The sequence below is a fragment of the Tribolium castaneum genome, chromosome 8 (assembly GCF_031307605.1).
Source record: "Tribolium castaneum strain GA2 chromosome 8, icTriCast1.1, whole genome shotgun sequence".
Classification (NCBI taxonomy): Eukaryota; Metazoa; Arthropoda; class Insecta; order Coleoptera; family Tenebrionidae; genus Tribolium; species Tribolium castaneum.
In genome coordinates, this window is record NC_087401.1 from 1,673,048 (window position 1) to 1,691,218 (window position 18,171).

At 29.2% G+C, this 18,171-nt stretch overlaps 3 long non-coding RNA genes across 4 annotated transcripts; 1 reads left to right on the top strand and 2 right to left on the bottom strand.

The window, feature by feature from the left end:
* Nucleotides 1-202: 202 nt before the first annotated feature.
* LOC135266936 (uncharacterized) lies at nucleotides 203-3,284 on the top strand. 2 transcript variants are annotated; one of them, XR_010335157.1, is made up of 3 exons: nucleotides 212-374; nucleotides 425-874; nucleotides 934-3,284. It is a non-coding gene; the product is annotated as an uncharacterized LOC135266936 (long non-coding RNA). The 2 variants fall into 2 exon arrangements; XR_010335156.1 differs by having other exon boundaries at nucleotides 203-874.
* Nucleotides 3,285-7,707: 4,423 nt separating this feature from the next.
* On the bottom strand, nucleotides 7,708-9,007 carry LOC135266937 (uncharacterized). Its single transcript, XR_010335158.1, has 2 exons — nucleotides 8,459-9,007; nucleotides 7,708-8,393 (listed from the first exon to the last, which is right to left on the bottom strand). It is a non-coding gene; the product is annotated as an uncharacterized LOC135266937 (long non-coding RNA).
* Nucleotides 9,008-9,010: 3 nt separating this feature from the next.
* Nucleotides 9,011-9,982, bottom strand: LOC135266938 (uncharacterized). Its single transcript, XR_010335159.1, has 3 exons — nucleotides 9,649-9,982; nucleotides 9,266-9,598; nucleotides 9,011-9,214 (listed from the first exon to the last, which is right to left on the bottom strand). It is a non-coding gene; the product is annotated as an uncharacterized LOC135266938 (long non-coding RNA).
* Between the last annotated feature and the right edge of the window lie 8,189 nt (nucleotides 9,983-18,171).

Sequence of the window (18,171 nt, forward strand, 5' to 3'; positions counted from 1 at the left end):
TTTAATTCGGACGTGATTTTCCAAATTTTAACATCATACTACCTACAACACGATGGCAAGCATGCTGCTCCTCCTCGAGGTCTTGCTGGATACCTATCTTTGAACACAAAAAAATATATATTTATATAGTATAAATAAAAGTCTTTCAAAGATAGTAACAGAAGGCAGCAAATTTATAATTAAACTTTATTTGTAACCTGTTTAATTTATTATTTCATATTTTCATAAGAAAATGCATCACTGTGAAAACTGTAATAAACAATTTACAACCCGTCAATCACGACTACGCCATGAAAAGCTCTATTGTCAAGTGGTCAAAAAACAGGAAAATGGAGGACCGGCCGCCAAAAAACAGAAAATATGTCATTCAACTGGTAAGTTTTAACTAATAGGTACTCTATTTTCAATTATTTTTCTTTTCTAGCTAGCAACAATTATATGTGCGTTACATGTAATCAAGAAATTGCTCCAAAGCTTATTACGGCTCATGAGAGAAGTAGACAGCATAGAAATAATTGTCAAAGTACTCCCTTGGAGGATGGGGTGTTTGCACTCAGCAGTGCATTTAAATCACGCATCGCTTCATATAGGATTTGTGATGAGGGCGATTATATCGATTTAAATGAACTTATGGATAAAATTCACAATAAATTACTTGGACTTATTGTTTCACAAATTGAAAAATTTAGTACAATCAAAATTAATTTGGAATTATTTGGATTGTATACCATTGAGTCAAAAAATATATTTGATGTAAAATCTTTCAATACTACTAACAGAATTGTCACTTTAGGCACGAATATTAGGAATATGTTGCATGACTTTCAAGAAGTTATTAGTCAAAAAATGATGGATTTTTTGGAACGAGATTCAGGTAGTTATATATTGTAAAAATCTTTATAATACAATTATTTTTTTGCTTCTTTATTTTAGGCTGGACACTTGTGAAAATCTTACATTTAGAATTAAATGTAAACTATTACAATCCATTGAAAGCTTCATCGTATATCCCACTACCGCCAAGCGTGAAAATGAAGAGGGCAATAGTTAATGTTCAAAATCAGGATATTCATTGTTTTTGTTGGAGTGTCGTAGCAGCAGTGTGTCTACCTATGGGACCAGAACATTTACCCAGTTCATATCCACATTGGTCGACACTTTTTAATTTCCAAGGTATTGAATTTCCTGTAAAACTGGATAGTATTGCAAAATTTGAAAGTCAAAATAATGTCTCTATTAATGTTTACGGACTTGAATTACTTTATGTAAACAATAAGGTAAAATTTGAAATTGTGGGACCATTATATTTTACAAACTTTAAGAAACCGGTACATATAAATTTATTATTGTTGAGTGATAACGATGGTAATCAACATTACTGTACAATAACTAATTTGCCACGTTTAGTATCTTCCCAACTCTCAAAACATCATCATTCAAAATTTTTTTGTGATGGATGTCTACAATATTTCACAACCCAAGCTTTATTAGATAGACATTCTTCGACTGATTGTGGAAAACTTTATGCTAGAATCCCAAATAATGAATTAATAACAAATAGATTTGGTTATAATGTTCCCGCTAATGTATTAGAATTTCAAAATTATCATCATAAAATGACTATCCCATTTATTGTTTATGCTGATTTCGAATGTTTATTGAAACCTATGAGTACAGTTGCACCAAATCCAAATCAATCATTTTCGATAAAAACTTTTCTCCATCAACCATATTCATGTGCATATTACATTAAATGTTCATATAATGATCAATTATCTAAATTCCAAAGTTTTCGAGGACAGTCATCTGTGGTTGACTTTATTACAGCATTAGAAATAGATTTGATAGAGATTTATAAAAAGTATTTAAGTATTGTACAACCAATGCTTCCATTAACTATTCAAGAAGAGTTTGATTATCTTACAGCAACGGAATGTCATATTTGTCAATAACCTTTTCAACAGAATGATATTAAAGTAAAAGATCACTGTCATTTAACGGGTCGTTATAGGTCCGCCGCGCACAGTAATTGTAACTTGAATTTTCAAATTCCAAATTTTATTCCGATAGTATTTCATAATTTAACAAATTATGATAGTCACTTATTCATTAAAGAGTTGGCCCTTGAAGAAAGTGAAATTAATATCCTTGGTAAAACTAAAGAGAAATATATTACATTTTCGAAAAAAATTTGTGTAGGCGAATATCTAAATTCAAACAATCGAATAGTCAAGGAGCACTTACACTTGCGTTTTATAGATAGTTTTCAGTTTTTGGCATGTTCATTAGAAAAACTGGCAGCAGCCTTGGATGATGCTCAATGTATGGAAGTAAAACGATACTTTCCCGTTGACAGAGAATTTCAGTTAATTAGACAGAAAGGGGTTTTTCCATATTCATTTATCGATGATTTTTCTAAATTAGATCTCATGGAATTACCACAAAAAATTGATTTTTACGATAAACTTCGCGATGAGCATATTTCTGAAGATGATTATCAACGAGCTAATACCGTATGGAATACATTCCATTGTCAGACTCTAGGCGAATATTCTGATCTCTATTTAAAAAGTGATATTTTACTATTAGCTGATGTCTTTGAGAATTTTCGAAACATGTGCCTTAAGCATTATGAACTTGATCCAGCACATTACGTGACAGCACCATCTCTTAGTTGGAATGCTATGCTTAAATTTACCCATGTAAAATTAGAATTATTGACTGATATAGATATGTTGCATTTTTTCAAAAAAGGGATTCGTGGGGGAGTTAGTACATGTGTTAAACGAGCGGCTCAAGCAAATAATAAATTTCTTCCAAATTATGACCCTTTGAAACCGACATCATACATTTTATATCTCGATGCAACAAATCTCTATGGTTGGGCTATGAGTGAAGTACTCCCTTTAGGTGGATTTACTTGGTTAACGCAAGACGAAATTAATTCACTTAGTATTATGGATTTGACTGATACCACACCTGAAGGTTATGTCCTTGAAGTAGATATCTCTTATCCTTATCATTTACACAACTCTCATAATGATATGCCATTTCTACCTGAAAATTTAATTCCACCAAACGGAAAATGTGCGAAACTCATTCCAAATCTATGTGCTAAAACAAACTACATAATACACTATCGAAATTTAAAACAAGCTCTACAAAATGGACTAGAATTGACAAAAATTCATAGAGTACTAAAATTCAATCAATCGTCATGGCTCAAACCATATATTGATTTAAATACGAAATTACGAAATCAGACTAAAAATAAGTTTGAAAAAGATTTATTTAAACTCATGAATAATAGCGTGTATGGAAAAACCATGGAAAATGTCGATAATCGGGTAGATATTAAACTGGCTACACATTGGAAAAAAAACGGTCACAAGTATGGAGCAGAGACATGGATAGCCAAACCACAATTTAAAAATTGTTCTATTTTTACTGAAAATTTAGTTGCAATAGAAATGAATAAAGTTCAAGTAACGTATGATAAACCTATTTATGTAGGATTCAGTATATTGGAAATTTCAAAAACTTTAATGTATGACTTTTTTTATAATTTCCTTAAAGTTAAGTATGGAAATAATGTACAGCTTTTGTATACGGATACGGATTCATTAATTTTAGAAATTTATACGGAAAACGTATATAATGATATTAAACAGAATATCGATCGGTTTGATACTTCAAATTATCCCGAGAATAATATTCATGATATTCCTAAAACTGTGTCTATTATCGGTAAAATGAAAGATGAGTATGCTGGTGTACCAATTGTACTTCTTTATGGCACCGGTGCCAAAGCATATTGTGTGCAAACAGTGAATGATTTAATTAAAAAGGCTAAAGGTGTAAGTAAACATGTAATTGATAAATCTCTAACACTGTTACAATATCGGGCAATTGCAACAAATCCTTCATCTTCATCAGTTTTCTGTGTTATGAACGTTTTCAAATCTTATTTACATAATATGTATACCGAATTAAGGAATAAAATAGCACTGTCTAATTTCGATGATAAACGATACATTTTAGGTAATTCAATTGATACATTAGCCTGGGGACATTACGATATTGATAGAGATCGAAATTTAGATTCCCTAATTAGAGAATTGCAAAAATATGTGGAACCCACTGATTGAATTTTACCTTATTGTAGATATGTAACGATATGTAACCATTTATTTATACTACGTATTTATTATTATTATTATTATTATGTATTTATAATTGATGTAATGTGTAAAGTATTTTTATTTGTATTCTGTAAGTCAACAATGAAACTTGTGCAACAAAAAGATTTATTAAAAATTTCTAACCACGACTATTCAGTTTGTGTACCCTATCAACAGTTTCCTAAACATAATACTTTATTCAATAATAGTGTAAAAAGAGGACTAGTGGTTGGACGTTCTGGATGTGGAAAAACAAATGTGATATTAAGTCTCTTGCTGCATCCAAATGGATTACGCTTCACAGACATTTACTTATTTTCAAAAACCCTACAACAACCAAAATATCAATTTTTAAAATCGGTTCTGGCACCTCTCGATAAAGTCGGTTACTATGAATATGAAGATGGTGCCGAAATTCCTCCTCCTAAAGAAATCAAACCCTATTCCATAATAATATTTGATGATGTAGTCACTTGTAACCAAAATATAATACGTGATTATTTTTGCTTTGGTAGGCATTATAATATCGATTGTATATTTATTAGCCAAACGTATTCTTCCATTCAGAAACAATTAATTCGTGATAATGCTAATTTCATAATTATCTTTCCTCAGGATGTATTAAATTTAAAACATATTTTTAATGATCACGTTGGTACAGATATGTCATTTGAAACCTTTCAGAAAATGTGTTCACAGTGTTGGCAAAAACCGTATGGATTTGTTACTATTGATAAGGATGCTGAACAAGACAATGGGCGTTATCGTAACGGTTTTGATCAGTTCATTAAAATATAAATGTAAATGTTTGTCAAAGATTTATTTATTAGTCGACGATCGACATGGATAAACGTTTAGCTTTAGAGCTGGATAAGGCAAGACGACACGTTAAACAAAAAGTACGATCATTATCTTCACACATTGCAAGTTCGCAAAGACGTTTCGCAACCCATATTCAACCTCTAACTGATCCAATAAAAAGTTTAATTTCTGAAATTAAACATGAACGCGAAGTTGTCCCAAAACAGGAAAAAATATCAATTCATCATGAGATCAAGCAACCGGAGGCGAAGCGACTTTTTGAGTCAACGACTACAAGCCGTAGTACTACATCGCTCGATCCACGATTCAGTTTAATGCGACAACATGCGGCTGCTAGCACACCCAGAGAGGAGGGAGAATCACTCAGGAATGTGACCATTGGAAAGTTGCAAGAAACATTAATAAATTTGTCAAAAACCGATGCATTTCGCCATTTTCTTAAACAATGGACCGGTTTACCTCGACAGTACATTGAAGATATGATTATTGACACAGAAAACAAATTTGATCATCAATATGGTGTGAGACATGGAACCGAGGCAAATAAATTTTTTATTGGCAATTCTGAAATTGATTTCAAAGACGATCATGTAATCGTTCAAAATGTAGCTTATCCTGATACACCTGGATTGTATGAATTATTATTTAAAAAAATCCAACTAATTATACTCAATCAGATTTAGAAACTTATCGAAATATTGTCATTCGAACCAATGCAGACAGAAAAAACTATAAACCAAATGCACAAATTCTGGGTAATGTAGGGAACAAATATAAAACAATTATTCGACATTTCTCGAGACAGCCACAACCGCTTCAGGAACACCGTGCATCTCAGTCGCCGCCATTTTACAGTGATACTGAAGAAAGCCTTGATGCAGATCAAGGTCAATCGACTCCTGTCCAGCAACGAAGCCGCAGTAGTAGTCTTTCAATTCTCGTACCACCAGCACGTAAACAGTATCCGCGACTTCGCAACATACCTGCAATACAACGATTGCAGGCTCAAGGTCATGAACAATCAACTCCGACAAGTAGTATCCAACCAATATCAAAAAGAGTTAAGGGTGGTAGTATTCTTCGCACATTGGCTTTAACAGATAAAAATTTAGAATTTGTTCCCTACAAAAATCCCAACACACTCGTAAATAGACTACGTCTTTTATTATCATCGACAGTAGCTGGTAATAATAATCATATGAATGAAATCAATCGCATCATAACAGAATTGCGTGAATCGAAAATAATTCGTTAATAATTTAGAGACGACTTGTATATATTGCAAACACATTATATTTTATAGTTAGTATTTCTACATACTTTATTCATTCAATAGACAAGAATATGACATTAGATAAATTTGGTGAACACATTAGTGAACACAGAATTCGGACAACTTTACAACGTGTCAAATCTTTCTCATATACCACAATCTCACTCTTTGGGACACTGGATCCAGCTAAAAAACTTTTTGTATTATTTAATATTGGTACGAATTATATTTTCCCATTAAAAGAAGCAACGATTACGTCTGTAAATGGTAATCCATCGAGCGGGTGGATTGCATTAATTAATTCGAAACAAACTACGAATTTAATTGGTCAAATTTTACGTGAAGGTGACAAACTATCATTTAAATATGGACCCAAAACATCAGAAGCTAAACCGATATATATATATAGAAATAGTTTTAAAAGTACCAATCCACCATGAAGCGTAGTGATTTAAATATTAAGCGTCAAGTTGTTAATGAACTACATGCACCGGCGAGAGTGAACTTTAAAAGACGACGTGTGATAGTGAAAGGTTTAAATGATTTATTGCAACTCGATCTGGTTGAAATGATACCATATTCACGCGTCAATAAAGGCTTTAAGTATATCTTAATGGTTATCAATGTTTTTTCTAAATTTGTATGGGCTGTTCCATTAAAGAATAAGTCGGCTTTAAGTGTTGTAAATGCAATGAGTGAAATTTTAAAAACTCGACGTAACGTTCCTAAAAACATTCAAACAGATCTGGGAAAGGAGTTTTACAATAAACATTTTCAACAATTAATGAATAAATACAAAATTAATCACTACAGTTCTTATTCGAATTTAAAAAGTAGTGTTGTCGAGCGCGTGAATCGAACAATCAAGGGAATGATGTATAAAGAATTTTCGGTGCAAGGTCACTACAACTGGATAAACATTTTACCTGACATAATAAAAAAATACAATAATACCAGACATGGGACTACTGGTTTAAAACCGATTTCAATAAATAAGAAAAACGAACGCAAAGTTTTGGATCAAGTTTATAGTCATCTTAAAACAATGGACATTTATAAACCCAAATTTCAAGTTGGTGATTTTGTTCGAATTAGTAAACATCGACATCTTTTTAAGAAAGGGTACACCCCAAATTGGAGTAATGAAGTATTTACAGTTTCGAAGATTCAAAATACTAATCCTAGAACTTATTTGCTACAAGATGTTTCTGGAGAAACAATACGAGGAGGTTTCTACACTGAAGAATTACAAAAAGTTAAATATCCGAATGTATATCTCGTTGAGAAAGTTTTACGAAAGAAAGGTAACCGTTTATTCGTCAAGTGGAGTGGAATGGATAAAACTCATAACTCTTGGATTAATTCATCGGATATTACATAGATAATTATTATTATGAATTGTTTTTTTTTAATAAAATAAACTAAAAGGAATCAATTAAAACACTTTATTTCATCAATATTATAGGTAGTACATTAAATATCCTTAAATCTATTATAAATCCTCCATATTATTCTACCACTTATTTAATTATAAACTAATTAAATCAAGACGTCTCTTGAAACCTTTAGTTTACCTCGCCTTTGGCGCGCGCCCGACACTGATCAAGGTTAACAAGTCTGCATCACATTACCTATGCATAAGAAGATGCACATAAATAATACATGAATACAAATACTATAAAAAATAAAACTACAACAATGCTATTTTTAGTAACTAATTTGAATTTTTGAATTGTAGTTTTGTCTGTGGAAAGCAATTTCACATATCCACATTTTGGAGAATGTTTTTTATGCTCCATAAACGCATCATCACTTTTTTCCCATCGTGAAATTATTACTCCACAAACAAAACACTGGGTACAATCAGATATTTGAATATAAAACAATCCCGCTTTTGCTAAACTCCATGGAGATGGGTATGAATGTACCCAGTTCTTATATGATAACAGTCTTTTATCAAAACACTCGTATAAACATTTTTCATATTGTCCATCGTCTAGACACATGATTTTTATTCATTTATTTTAAGAAACTATCACTAGCACAAAACGCACACTACTTCACACACATAAGTCTTTTTCCGATAATTTCATCCTACTCTTCGGCACTCTCGTTAACTGTAAATGAAATATACATTTCTTTAATTTCTTTTCATCCTCCATTTTACATTATGTTCACTCACCTAATATTTCATCATCAACACGTTGAAACTCAAAACAATGTGCAGATGTCGGGTTTCTAGCATCTTCTTTTCCCAAATATATTAAATATAGTGGACGTGGATCTCGTAATAACTCATCAATTTTCTCCTCAGTTAAATAATCACTTATTCTTCTCGGCAGAAACACTGCATAATTGTCCAACTCAACAAGCACTGAATTTCCGAACAGAGACTTTGTGCGTCTAATATTATGTATGCGGAATCTTGTGTTCAACTCTAGCTCACCAGCTTTTAAAATGGGCTTCTGTCCGCATCGAGCGATTCGATTCAATACATCCATGACCCAGCAGCGAATACTCTTAGACATTAACACAGATATATGCACTTTTTTATATTATTATTTCTCGGAGGATTAAATCAGTACTGACTGCTATCAAACTTGTACTAAATTCTATATATTAACTATACCCCCACTTTTTAACCTTGAATGAAAATGCATCAATATTGTGGCCTTGAAAAAGTGAGATAATGAGAAAAAGTGAGATGAAAACATCAAAGGTAAAGAGGGAATGAGTGGTCTTGAAACAGTGAGCGACTCTCTGCTTGCAGGTCACACTTACTTGTATCAGTAGGTTGAAATAGGTGTACATAAAAACATGTAGCTTTTTTTTACAACTTTTATTTTTTTTATACAATAATATAATATTTACAGTTTACTACGACTACTACTACTTTGCTAAACTTATTCTACACTATTTTTACGAAAGAACCCCGGCCCTAAAAAAATTCACAATAAATTACTGTTGAAAAAGATTCAATAAAACTTACTTCTTTAATTTAAGGCATTATGATTCCTTTTAGATTTTAAGAAGTCGAGGTAGCTGGGCTCATTGAAATGATCCCAGTTCTCCTCTTCTTTCTTCATCATCACTTCACATGAGGATCTTTGTTTTTTGACATTATGAATTTTTTTAGATTTCAGGAAGTCGAGGTAGCTGGGCTCATTGAAATGATCCCAGTTCTCCTCTTCTTCCTTCATCATCACTTCACGTAAGGCCCTTTGTTTTTCTTTATCGGCCCGATGGCACTTCCATATGTGCCTTTCGAGCCGAAACCAAAGAAGAATGTGATTTTTGTCGTATGGACAAACTATGATATCCTCTGAAAAAAAATTATTTCCAACTAAACTACTAAAAAAATATTAAACTTACCAGGAGTATTATAAATAGAACTTTTTCTGATGGGTTCCATTTTTAAAGAATTTCTTGTTATAGTAGATATACACAAGAACTGTGTTACACAACACAACACATTAACTTTTATACAGTTTGGGGTGGAAAATGAGTAAGGACAATTGCGCGATTCATCTTGAATGAGTGAGGAGTTGTTGGCCTTGCAAAAGTGGGGAGTAGCATGAATAACCTTGACCTTGAAAACATCAAGGTCCAATAATGCCTTGGCCTTGAAGTGGTGGGGGAAGTGGGAGGGGTTGGCCTTGAAAAGTAAGAGAGAGAACGAGTGGCCTTGAAAGAAAGAGAGGGAAAATGGGCGGAGTCAAACTCAAGGTCAAGGTTGTGTTGTGTTGTCCCCCCATTCGTTATCTACTACGATTCTTTCTTTTGAACACGAAAACTTACATTAAAAAGATTAAAAACGTCTTATTCTGGCTCAAAACTGCAAATTATGTATTACTTTGGATAAAAGCAGTTTATCCTGATTACTCCTTTGCTTAGAATAGAGCAAACTTGTATAAAACTTAATGAAAACTTTAAATTTCGTCTCAAAGAAATAATTTACGTTATAGTTTTGACCAGAACTGTTAATTTCAAACGATTTTATGCCCCCAAACAAGAAAACTTTCACTAAACAAAGGCCAAACGTCTTAGTTCGTTTTATAAAAGCGACTTATGATACAGTTTAAACAAAAACAAATTATTTTCGTTGTTGTGTTAAAATAATTTATTTCGAATGATTCAATGGAGCGAAACGAGTAAACTTTTATAGGACAAATGCAAAATTCCATATTACCACATAAATCGTTATTTTAGAGCAAAGTATTAGCTTTTGCACTTGTTCAATTAAAGTTTGCTTACTTCGAAGTATGTAATCGTCCGGAATATTTTTTTTTGTCAAAACTATAACGTAATTTGTTCTTTTGAGCTTGAATATAGAGTTTTCATTACATTTTAAAGTAGTTTACTCTACTCTAAGCATAGAACCAAACAGAGTAATCCGCTTTTGTTAAAACTGATACATAATTTGCTCTTATTTTCGAGAATAAGACGTTTTCAATATGCTTGATAAAATTTTTCTTGTTTATCGCAAGGAATCGTTTAAAATAAGCTGTATTTGCCTAAACTGATACGTAATTAGATATTTATGCATGGATACGAAGTTTTCAGTTTCTTTGACGTGAAATTTCTTGTTGCAATAGGTAATACTTTGCTTTAAAACAACGCTTTATATGGTAATATGTGGTTTTGCATCTGCCCCATAAAAGTTCATTAGTTTCGAATCATAAATTCGTTTGAAATAAACAGTGCTGGTCAAAACTATAACGTAAATTATTTCTTTGAGACGAAATTTAAAGTTTTCATTAAGTTTTATACAAGTTTGCTCTATTCTAAGCAAAGGAGTAATCAGGATAAATTGCTTTTATCTAGAGCAATATATAATTTGCAGTTTTCAGCCAGAATAAGACGTTTTTAATCTTTTTAATGTAAGTTTTTGTGTTCAAAACAAAGGATCGTCTAAAATAAGCAGTTTTTGTCTAGACTGAAACGTAATTCGAATTTCTGTGCCTGAATAAGGGGTTTTCAGTTTCTTTGATGTAAGGTTTCATGTTTGTAACAATGAATTACCAAAAATAATTGGTTTTTATCCAAACTGTGGCATGAATCAGCTTTAAGACTATAACGCAAATCTTTTGTTTTGTGCTAAAATAAGACGTTTTTAGTCAGTTTGATATGTTTTCTTGTTCAAAGCAAAATATTGTCGAAAATCAACCGTTTTTGTCTAAACTGATACAAAATTCGGTGGTTTGTGTCCGAATACAAAGTTTTCAGATTCTTTAATGTTAGGTTTGCTGCTTCTAACAAAGAATCAACGAACATATTTTGTTTTAATACAAACTGCAATATAAAATGTCATTATAGGACAAAACATGAAGTTTGGCATCTGTTTAATAAAAATTTACTCGTTTGGAAGCATAGAATCATTCCAAATAAGCTATTCTCGTCGAAACTATAATGTAATTAGTATTTTGTGCTAGAATACAGCGTTTTTGTTAGATTTATTAACAATTTTGTCTATTTTAAGCAATGAAACGAATAGGATTAGCTGCCTTTATCCAAAGTAATACATAAATTGCTCTTTTATGCCAGATTAATACGTTTTTAGTCTGTTCGATGTAAGTTTTCATGTTCAAAGCCAAAGATCGTCTAAAATAAGCCGTTTTTGTTTGAACTGATGAACAATTCAGACTGAGAATCAACAAAAATAATTTGTTTTAATCCAAACTGATACTTTTTGACCCTATAAGAGTCCTATAAGAGTCCTAGATACGCCGTTCTCGTCAAGTCTATAACGTAATTCGTTTTTTTGTGTCAGAATACGACGTTTTCTGTCTGTTTAATATAAGTTTATATTAAAAATAATAATAATAATAACAATAATAATAATAATAATAATAATAATAATAATAATAATAATAATAATAATAATAATAATAATAATAATAATAATAATAATAATAAAAATAATAATAGTAATAAAAGTAAGCTTAGTTTTCTAAGCAAAAATGAAGCTTATTTTGTGTTATATGAGCGTTTTCTCATTTCTATGCAAGAGATCATCTGTGATCTGTGTTTTTAGGCAAGAAATTGAATAAAATTAATAACTCATTTTAAAACTGGTATAAAAACATTTACTATACAAAAGTTAATAATAATAATAGTAATAATGATAATAATACTTATAATAATGAATTTCATTCTAAATTAAAGCTTAGTTTTTCTAAGCAAAAATGAACCTTATTTTGTGTTATCTGAGCGTTTTCTCATTTCTATGCAAGAGATCATCTGTGATCTGTGTTTTTAGGCAAGAAATTGTCTAAAATTAATAACTCATTTTAAAACTGGTATAAAAACATTTACTATACAAAAGTTATAAGCGGTTTTTAATAATAATAATATTAATAATAATAATAATAATAATAATAATAATAATAATAATAATAATAATGATAATAATAATAATAATAAAAATAATAACAATAATAATAATAATAATAAAAATAATAATAATAGTAATAAAAGTAAGCTTAGTTTTCTAAGCAAAAATGAAGCTTATTTTGTGTTATATGAGCGTTTTCTCATTTCTATGCAAGAGATCATCTGTGATCTGTGTTTTTAGGCAAGAAATTGTCTAAAATTAATAACTCATTTTAAAACTGGTATAAAAACATTTACTATACAAAAGTTATAAGCGGTTTTTAATAATAATAATATTAATAATAATAATAATAATAATAATATAAATAATAATAATAATAATAATAATAATAATAATAATAATAATAATAATAATAATAATAATAATAAAAATAATAACGATAATAATAATAATAATAAAAATAATAATAATAGTAATAAAAGTAAGCTTAGTTTTCTAAGCAAAAATGAAGCTTATTTTGTGTGTTATATGAGTGTTTTCTCATTTCTATGCAAGAAATCATCTGTGATCTGTGTTTTTAGGCAAGAAATTGTTTAAAACTAATAACTCATTTTAAAACTGGTATAAAAACATTTACTATTCAAAAGTTAATAATAATAATAATAATAATAATAATAATAATATTAACAATAATAATATTAATAATAATAATAGTAATAGTAACAAAAGTAATAATAATAATAATAATACTTTTAATTAGAAAAAATGGAGCTTATTTTGTGTGTTACATGAGCGTTTTCTCATTTCTATGCAAAAGATCATGTGTGATCTGTGTTTTTAGGCAATCTAAGCCATTTTATAATTTTTAATATTCAACAAAAATTTGCTTTAAAATAAAATCTTTGAAAAACTGAAATTAAACTAAATTAATTGTGTCTAACACTTTAGTAGAGGAAAAAAGAGAAGACATAAAAGTCACTAAAGTCTTAGAGTTGTCTTTAGGCGTCATATTAATAACAATAACATTTATAATAACAATACTAGTAGTATTGTAGTAGTAGTATTTGCTTATATGCAAGCGCGTAATTAAGATAACAGTTTTTTTGTTTTTGCTTATATCTCGAAAACAGATACTCCTATCAATTTTTACCTTTTCACCAAAATTAAAGGTGATAAAATTTCCTACAAAATAGTTATTTGCATTTTTTATTTAGAACTAACCATTAAGCGAGATATAAGTTTGAAAATAATTAATAATTAAAAAAAGATGTGTTTTAACAAAAAATGTCTTGTGATTTAACATACACTTAATTTATTGGGTCCAATACTTAATTAAAAGAAAAAGGAGGTGACAGTAAATGCTGCATTTTCGTCTTCGTCTCAAACATTGAAAACTGAATTACATTTTTGTTCAGTATCTGTCGTCGAAGACGAAAATGCAGCATTTACAAACGACTCTAAAAACTTCAGTGACTTTTATGTCATCTCCTTTTTCCTCTACTAAAGTGTTAGTTTAATTTAGTTTAATTTTAGTTTTTCAAACATTTTATTTTAAAGTAAATTTTTGTTAAATATTAATTATATCCAACTCTATAACTCGCTTATGGTTGGTCCTACAAGAAAAATGCAAACAACTATTTTGAAGGAAATTTTATCAGCTTTAATTTTGAATGAAAGATAAAAATTGATAGGAGAAACTGTTTTCGAGATATAAGCAAAAACCAAAGTGAAAACTGTAACAGTTACTGAACAAAAATGTAATTCAGTTTTCAATGTTTGAGACGAAGACAAAAATGCAGCATTTACTGTCACCTCATTTTTCTTCTAATAAAGTATTGGACCCAATCAATTAAGTGTATTTTAAATCACAAGACATTTTCTGTTAAAGCACATTTTTTTTTTAATTATAAATTATTTTCAAACTTATATCTCGCTTATGGTTAGTTCTACATGAAAAATGCAAATAACTATTTTGTAGGAAATTTTATCAGCTTTAATTTCGGTGAAAAGGTAAAAATTGATAGGAGTAACTGTTTTTGAGATATAAGCAAAAAACAAAAAAACTGTTACCTTAATTAAGCGCTTGCATATAAGCAACTTTAGTACTACTAGTATTGTTATTATTAATGCTATTGTTATTAATATGACAACTAAAGACAACTCTAAGACTTTATTGACTTTTATGTCTCCTTCTTTTTCCTCTACTAAAGTGTTAGACACAATTAATTTAGTTTAATTTCAGTTTTCTAAACATTTTATTTTAAAGCAAATTTTTGTTAAATATTATTTATATTCAACTCTATAACTCGCTTATGGTTGGTCCTACAAGAAAAATGCAAATAACGATTTTGTAGGAAATTTTATCAGCTTTAATTTTGAAAGAAAGATAAAAATTGATAGGAGTAACAGTTTTCGAGATATAAGCAAAAAACCAATAAGAAAACTGTAACTGTTACTGAACAAAAATGTAATTCAGTTTTCAATGTTTAAGACGATGACGAAAATGCAGCATTTTCAAATGACACTAAAGACTTCAGTGACCATTCTGTCACCTCTTTTTTCTTTTAATAAAGTATTGGACCCAATAAATTAAGTGTATTTTAAATCACAAGACATTTTCTGTTGAAGCACTTTTTTTTTAATTTTAATTATTTTCAAACTTATATCTCGCTTATGGTTAGTCCTACATGAAAAATGCAAATAACTATTTTGTAGAAAATTTTATCAGCTTTAATTTTAGTAAAAAGATAAAAATTGATAGGAGTAACTGTTTTCGAGATATAAGCAAGAAACCAAAAAACTGTTACTTTAATTAAGCGCTTGCCAACTAAATTAAGTGTATTTTAAATCACAAGGCATTTTCTGTTAAAGCACTTTTTTTTAAATAATAATTATTTTCAAACTTATATCTCGCTTATGGTTAGTCCTACATGAAAAATGCAAACTACTATTTTGTAGGAAATTTTATCAGCTTTAATTTTAGTAAAAAGATAAAAATTGATTGGAGTAACTGTTTTCGAGATATAAGCAAGAAACCAAAAAACTGTTACCTTAATTAAGCGTTTGCATATAAGCAAATTTAGTACTTTTAGTATTATTATTATTTTTGTTATTGTTATTAATATGACGACTAAAGACAACTATAAGACTTTATTGACTTTTATGTCTCCTCCTTTTTCCTCTACTAAAGTGTTAGACACAATTAATTTAGTTTAATTTCAGTTTTTCAAACATATTTTAAAGCAAATTTTTGTTAAAGATTATTTATATCCAACTCTATAACTCGCTTATGGTTGGTCTTACAAAAGAAATGCAAATAACTATTTTGTTGGAAATTTTATCAGCTTTAATTTTGAAAGAAAAAGAAAAATTGACAGGAGTAATTGTTTTCGAGATATAAGCAAAAAACCAAAGTGAAAACTGTTACAGTTACTCAACAAAAATGTAATTCAATTTTCAATGTTTGAGACGAAGACGAAAATGCAGCATTTAAAAACGACTCTGAAGACTTCAGCGACTTTTATGTCACCTCCTTTATCTTATAATAAAGTATTGGACCCAATAAATTAAGTGTATTTTAAATCACAAGACATTTTCTGTTAAAGCACTTTTTTTTAAATATTAATTATTTTCAAACTTATATCTCGCTTATGGTTAGTCCTACATGAAAAATGCAAACTACTATTTTGTAGGAAATTTTATCAGCTTTAATTTTAGTAAAAAGATAAAAATTGATTGGAGTAACTGTTTTCGAGGTATAAGCAAGAAACCAAAAAACTGTTACCTTAATTAAGCGCTTGCATATAAGCAAATTTAGTACTAAAAACAACTCTGAAGACTTTGGTGACTTTTATGTCTTCTCCTTTTTCCTCTACTAAAATGTTAGACCCAATTAATTTAGTTTAATATCGGTTTTTTAAACATTTTATTTTAAAGCAAATTTTTGTTAAAGATTATTTATATCCAACTCTATAACTCGCTTATGGTTGGTCCTACAAAAAAATGCAAATAACTATTTTGTAGGAAATTTTATCAGCTTTAATTTTGAAAAAAAGATAAAAATTGATAGGAGTAACTGTTTTCGAGATATAAGCAAGAAACCAAAAAACTGATACCTTAATTAAGCGTTTGCATATAAGCAAATTTAGTACTTTTAGTATTATTATTATTAATGTTATTGTTATTAATATGACGACTAAAGACGACTCTGAACCATTTAGTGACTTTTATGTCTTCTCCTTTTTCCTCAATTAAAGTGTTAGACACAATTAATTTAGTTTAATTCCGGTTTTTCAAGCATTTTATTTTAAAGCAAATTTTTGTTAAATATTATTTATGTCCAACTCTATAACTCGTTTATGTTTGGTCCTACAAGAAAAATGTAAATAACTATTTTGTTGGAAATTTTATCAGCTTTAATTTTGGAAGAAAGATAAAATTTGATAGGAGTGACTGTTTTCGAGATATAAGCAAAAAACCAATAAGAAAACTGTAACTGTTACTGAACAAAAATGTAATTCAGTTTTCAACGTTTGAGACGAAGACGAAAATGCAGCATTTAAAAACGACTCTGAAGACTTCAGTGACTTATATGTCACCTCCTTTTTCTTCTAATAAAGTATTGGACCCAATAAATTAAGTGTATTTTAAATCACAAGACATTTTCTGTTAAAGCACTTTTTTTTAAATATTCTTTATTTTCAAACTTATATCTCGCTTATGGTTAGTCCTACATGAAAAATGCAAATAACTATTTTGTAGGAAATTTTATCAGCTTTAATTTTAGTAAAAAATAAAAATTGATAGAAGTAACTGTTTTCGAGATATAAGCAAGAAACCAAAAAACTGTTATCTTAATTAAGCGCTTGCATATAAGCAAATTTAGTACTAAAAACAACTCTGAAGACTTTGGTGACTTTTATGTCTCCTCCTTTTTCCTATACTAAAGTGTTAGACCCAATTAATTTAGTTTAATATCGGTTTTTCAAACATTTTATTTTAAAGCAAATTTTTGTTAAAGATTATTTATATCCAACTCTATAACTCGCTTATGGTTGGTCCTACAAAAAAATGCAAATAACTATTTTGTAGGAAATGTAATCAGCTTTAATTTTGAAAAAAAGATAAAAATTGATAGGAGTAACTGTTTTCGAGATATAAGCAAGAAACCAAAAAACTATTACCTTAATTCAGCGTTTGCATATAAGCAAATTAACTACTATTAGTTTTATTATTATTAATGTTATTGTTATTAATATGACGACTAAAGACGATTCTGAAATCTTTAGAGACTTTTATGTCTTCTCCTTTTTCCTCCACTAAAGTGTTAGGCACAATTAATTTAGTTTAATTTCAGTTTTTCAAACATTTTATTTTAAAGCAAATTTTTGTTAGATATTATTTATATCCATCTCTATAACTCGCTTATGCTTGGTCCTACAAGAAAAATGCAAATAATTACTTTGTTGGAAATTTTATCAGCTTTAATTTTAAAAGAAAGATAAAATTTGATTGGTGTAACTGTTTTCGAGATATAAGCAAAAAACCAATAAGAAAACTGT